Genomic DNA, 6,610 nt, shown 5'->3' with positions numbered 1-6,610 from the left:
GGCTACTGCGAGCTGTTTCAGTCAGTCTGCCAAAGTGTGTAAGGCGAGCAAGATTTGTGCCCAAAATGTTTCACAGTGTACCGCAGACGAGTTAACACAAATTACAACTTGTTCTGAGTTTTATCTAAAATCCGTGTCCAAGCGTCTATTCAGTGACAGTTTCCTATGATCGATTGTGAACTTTTAATTGACTTCATGAAATTTGTCAGTCTTCTAATAATTCCTTATGCTTTGGCAATAGGACTGGACTGTGATATTTTCAAATTATACTACTGTGCACATGAGTTTTGGACTGGTTAGATTTCAGGAACAGTGATCTAAGAACATTAATCAGTGACTGTTAATTAAATGTCTGCCACATGTAAACTTATGTCACTTCATATTATTAGGTTATTGTACACGAACAGTCTCAATGTAGAACATCTATCGAGTGTGGTATATGGCTAGCTGTTTCTCTGTGCAGAAATTAATAGTGAATGAGACTTGGTCTGACCATAAACTGTAGGTTATTTAACAACAATGGGAAATTGATGTATTTGGACCGAAAACCTGGTATGGACCACATCATTTAAAATAGCCTACATTAGACAGCCACTTTTCAGCCAGATTTAGTGGAAGTGCAGCTACTGGAGGCATATTAGCATAGGGAAATAAGGCTATGCTTCAACATGGAGGAACATTCAATTGATGCAGCACTGTGAGAAAGCTACAAACTAGTGCACATCTTTCTCGTTGGGTGTCTGCTCATATAATGTCTGTTTGCCTTCAAAGAGTAGAGGTAAAGAAATTTGATAATATGCTTGTACGGGCAAAGAGTTTTTGGTCATATACACAATTGGTTTCAGATGCGAAAAACCAAATACAGCAGGAAGGTCAGACTTTTGTTTCTTATTCACTTACAATTTATGAAATGACAGATGTAACAGACTATGCACAGCTTAAAATATTTGTGCTAGGCGTTGACCCAGAGGAGCTACTAGAAGTGACACCTATGGATTATACAATAACAGATTGTGACCTGTATGAGTTGGTGTATGAATCCATTGAGAAAATCTGTCACCAGGGAACGAAGCCTGTCCTGTGACAGACTGTGCACCGCAAAAAGTGGTGAATTTGAGGTGTTGAGGTTGTGGTGCCATGTGGTGAATTCTGTAAGGTCACATAGTCTCAGTCACCCCAGATTGAAAGACTTTTTGCTAGACATGGAAGCAGCAACATGTGTGGTATGTTAGCTCATCAGAGGCAAAGTTTTTGTCGTATTCTTTGTGATTTGGAAGAAAATAACTTTGTTTATGGAAATGAAAGGAGAGATGTGGCCATCACCAAATGATGAAAAATGTGAAATGAAGTTATCTTTTATCAATAATATTAAAATATATTTAAATAATTCAATGTCAGTTCAAAGGAAGGATCTAATTTTATCTCACATATTAAATAATAGTACAGGCATTATCCGATTATTTCACTGTTTCTTGGTAGAATATTTTACACATTATGAATGAAAAAACACGACACTGGTGTAATGATCTGTAATATTTATTATTTTACCATCAGGTTTTTGGCTGTTGCACAATCTTCAGCTACAAAGATAAATGTGTGTGTGCCTGTGAAATTTTTGTTGATCAGAGGTTTTAAAATGGCGCAACTACAGGGTATTTCAGTTGGTTCCCAAAGATGACAATTGTTAATTGTTGATTTGGGACTAAAACAAGGATTATTTCAGTATAATGAAGGTTAGGTAAAATACGAGGCACATCAAATAATGAACTACATGACAAATTATGAATCATAATTTGAACAATGTGTCGTAAAATTTGATGACATGTTCAAGAGGGTTACTAAACATGATATTCTTGCCCTTAAAAGGTCCAATATTACAAACAGGTGCACTACAACAAGTGAGACTTAACAGATAAATAAAATAATTCTTTACACAATGCGAAACTTTAATACGGCAAGTGAAACTACAGTAACTGAAATAAAGAAAAAATCTGGACGGGTATTACAGATCTCAATGAGATTATTAGCAGTGTCCACAGTTAAAAGTGGTGAGTAAGGGAACTGTGTGTGATTATTCGGTACTAAGTTGTGCAAGTAGACATATGTTTATTAATTTCATTGTTTCAAGGTGGTTCATCTTCCTTCCTTTATGCATGATATGTAAGACTTCATGTCACAACTTTTAACGGTTGTCTTTTTTAAGCAGGTGGTCTGCATAAGTCGAGTCTACAACTCTCCAAATTTTATGGTAGCTTTCTAGCAGGTGGATGTTTCCTTACCCTGCCAGACTGTTATACATCGAATTTGCAACTATTACAAGTGATTTAGAATATTCTGCTCTTTTTCCAAAGCTGACATGCTGTCTTTACCATTGGACAATAAGTGACTAATAGTGTTGTGCACATAAAATGTTTTTTAGTTCATAGATTTACACTTTTTGGTGACATTCCGAGAGACTTTTCCTAAATATGGAACACTGCACCATTTATTAGGGTCCTGAGGTGATAGTTCAAGTGTATGTAACAAAGAGAGGAGACCTGCTGTTTTTGTTTTTGACGCATTATTGAGTCCACCAAGACAGGAGTGGATTTGTTTCTCTGTAATTAATTCACTTTGGAAGTTGTCATAGCTCATGAGGACGCATATTAGGCAATGTATAACAGAATTAAAGGCAGCATGTTTGTGGGTCACTTAGTGTTGAGAATTAGCAGGTATTACAATGTCATTTATAATAGGCTTCCTGGAAATCTGGAAAGTAAGAATGTAATCACTGATATCTTATGGCTAGATGTAAATAATTCAGTATCCAACCTTGGAAGAGACAATGCTATTTTCCTAGAAATAGTTTTTCAGAATTGTCCATGATGATTTCTGGTAGGACGTTTAGGTGCTCATGAACAGGTATATTAGTGAATAAGATGCTAACATAAAAAAGAAAGTGTCTTGGCCTAGGGGAATTTATGAGCCTTCTTTCTTCTAAAGTAGACAATACATGCAAGCACAACTTGCACACACATGACCACTGAGGCTGAATATGGCCTCAGTGACTACAGACAATTGGCATGTATGTGAGAGTTGTGTCTTGCATGAATGTGAATGTATGTGTGTGCATTATCTACTCTAGAAGAAGGCCTTTTGGCCAAAAGTTCATATTTGTTGTACCTGTCTGCAACTCAACATCTCCTCTATACAGCGAGTGCATTCTATCCTTTTCAGAATTTTGTCTGTGATATGTTAGACAGGGAAGTCGGTCACGCCATTGTGCATACTATGTACAAAAAGCAGAATGCTAAAATAAGGAAACTATTCGGTAGTAAACAACTTTCAGAATCAATTTGAAAGCTTAAGTCACAAAATGTGAGGCTAATCTTTTGGACTTCGAAACTACCACCATAAAATTCCATAAAGCAACTGGAAGCAATAAAAATAGATATTCTATGCATTAGGCGATGAATCTCCACTAAGTATATTGTAGCTCACGAACTGGAAAATTCTAATGACATTTCTGGTGTCCCATCACATAAGGAAAGTCAAGCTGTAAACAATTTCAATTGGAAAATGAGTTATAATAATGTTACAGCAACCACATCAAAGGAAGTACTCTTGTATTAACAAAAAATATGACTATGTAAACAAAGTAGAATATTTCCTAAACTCTTCCCACTTCCAGCAGATGCAGAAGAAAGACCCACTATCTTATAACAATGAAGTAAAAAGTGTTATCAAGCTGTGTAAAAGTAGACTATCTCACTCTAGTACCCACTTTCGCAACGACTTGAAGCCTATAACTTCCAGACTCCATAAAATTCATAAGGAAAATATACCTATCCTCCCTGTAGTGTCTTCATTCTCAACTCATTATTACAAATTAACCAGAGAATTAAATGATCTCATCAAATCCAATTTTATGCCTAGACATGGTATTCTTAATTCAACTGACATAGTGAACAAGTTAAAAGATATCCAAATCCCCTAGTGCCAAATTACTTTCTTTTTATGTCAGCAGCTTTTTCACTAATATACCTGTTCATGTGTGCCTGAAGACAGGTATTAGGAAAGAACAAACTACTGTATCTGCTGGCATAAAAGGTGCACCCCACTTATTAAGACTTTTTGTAGGAAAAAAATTTCTCAGTTAATACACGTATTGCAAACCTATTATTCCACATATATGTGCATGTATATCAAATATTTAGGCAATAAAAACAGAAGAAAGTTCTCATCTTTTAATTTTGATCCTCATATCCACAGAATACATTCTCAGAGCTGAAGGAAAAAGTACTTGAAGTTGCTATATCAGAATCTGAATCGTCATTGAAACTATTCTCTGTGTGATCAAGTGCATTATTGATTCCACACTTCTTACACAATTTAATCATTATTCCAGTTTTTATAGACTCCCAGGAAGCTTTGAGCCACTCACAAATCTGAGCAATGCTGGGTCTCTTCATCCTTCCTGGCAGTACAGTTTCAAAATCTGTAGATTTCATCCATGTATTCTACTCCTTCTTCATAAGTCCCTTAAATGGTCTATTGATACATACATCCGATGGTTGAAGTAAACTAGTTAGCCCAGCAATACAGCTGACTGACTCTTCAATTCATGCAGTCTATTTTTAACATCTTCTGCTCTGTGAGAACGAAGCTGATCCCATATTAACAGGGCAGTCTTCTTCAGTAGGCCTCCAAGTTGCCTGGCCAGATTTATCCATCCACCTCATTTCTCCTCCATCCATCAGCCTTTATCATGCACATGGGCAAATATTCCCTTCGGCATTTGCTCCTTAGGAAACCCTCTTTCTTTTAAAATATCAAAATTGGCGCCCAGTTTTGTTCCATCAGCACAGCAGGATAAAATGACTGTGTAATCAGTCTTCTTGTGCCCTTGGAATCCACAGACCTGTTAGGAGGGACATCAAAGGTTAGCAGAGTCTCTCACGTTTCCAACTTGCGGAAGTTCAAACTCTCTCTTTCCCTTGCATCAGCAAGAAATCAATGAAATTCAATAATTTGTTCTTCGTACTCCACTGGCATCTTCTGTGACACATTTGTCTTGGTCCAACTGCAAAGCCAATCTCTCTTCATAAATTTTAACATCATGATGTTGATCCAGTAAAGCCAGTAAACCTTTGTTAGTGGATATTGCTTTCACTTGATGAATTAAGATTTTCGTAGAAACTGAAATTCCCGCTTGTCTGTTCTCTAAAATCCAAATATCGAGTTCTGCTTCAAGTTTTGACCATTTAAAAGTTCCACTTCTCAGATTATCTTTACTGTGAGGTACTTTCTTTAAAACATCTCCCATTTTTTCAGTTGGAGGTGGCCTGAAATACCTTTCTGCAGGCCTGTCTCCATGCTATTTAGTATATGCATGGACTTGCAGCTTTAATGCAATAGTACAGTGATGTCATTTTTCATTCATAGTTTGCAAATACAACCACAGTACAAGTGCAACACAAAACGATCTCCACACTGAACACAAGAATAACTGAAGTCAGAACAAACGACAGAAAAACCGTTAACAACTATACATCTGGAATGCTCAAAATTCACAAGGAAGCTAACAATGAATTACTTCAAGTTGAACCATAGAAATTTTCAAGAAACGGAGCTTATAGGTACCTCTCTCAACTGCCTACTGACATATAGGACACATCCAGTATTTTTGACCTATTTTTGAAGGAAAAGAGTGCCCCTTATATGCCAGCAGATATGGAAGTTAGGATGATATCACGATATGCATGTAGAAGAGTTTCTGAAGCTACAAAGAAATGCAGCTGAGATCAGGCACGTGTCTGGGTCAACATTATGACTTATCTCTGTCGTGGAAAGGCTACAAACTGTAGTAATGTCCCAGTTTCATTCTCCAACACTGACGAACATTATCAATATTGTCACAACTTGGGATTTGACATCAAAAGCCACATCCACACCAGCCGTGCTGCACAAAACCAAGGACAGAAGTTCAGTGCAGCATGGCACATATAGGGTGGACTTCAAATTGTTCCACTCTGCACGTCAATGAACAAGTTTCGTGCAGCATCAATACATCAAAGGAAATGTTTGGATGACATATCTCATTTTCCATTATTATTGACACACGCAGGCACAATGGAACATTGCTGTGCATCCACAAGCATTCTGCGCTGTTGTGTTTTATATATATATATATACACACACACACACACACACACACTGCACTTAGTGGTTTGCCATTTGTGAATAAAACAGTGTGTCATCTTTCATAAATGTAATAAAATGTTAAATAGAATTGCTCTGTTAAACACATCATCAGCATAAAATACTATTAGTATCATGTCTGCTGAGTCAGTCTCCTCATTAGCAAGTATTATTGTGTATATAGTGGTGTAAAATCCTGTGTTATTTTGTCTTCCTGTACTGACTGGAGGAGAATTTCTATAGTTACACTGAACTTTTCATATTTTACCATTTTTTGCTTAAGTTTAAATTTACAAAACACCTTAGAAAAAAATACACTTCAAATCCTGTATTACAGGCTTTTGACTTACCTATTAACCATGTACGACAATGAATTGAAATTATACTTTTGTTGAAACTTACACTGCTACAAGTAAAATATGAAAAAAAA

The sequence above is a fragment of the Schistocerca nitens genome, chromosome 7 (assembly GCF_023898315.1).
Source record: "Schistocerca nitens isolate TAMUIC-IGC-003100 chromosome 7, iqSchNite1.1, whole genome shotgun sequence".
Lineage (NCBI taxonomy): Eukaryota > Metazoa > Arthropoda > Insecta > Orthoptera > Acrididae > Schistocerca > Schistocerca nitens.
Note: the sequence above shows the minus strand (reverse complement) of the source record.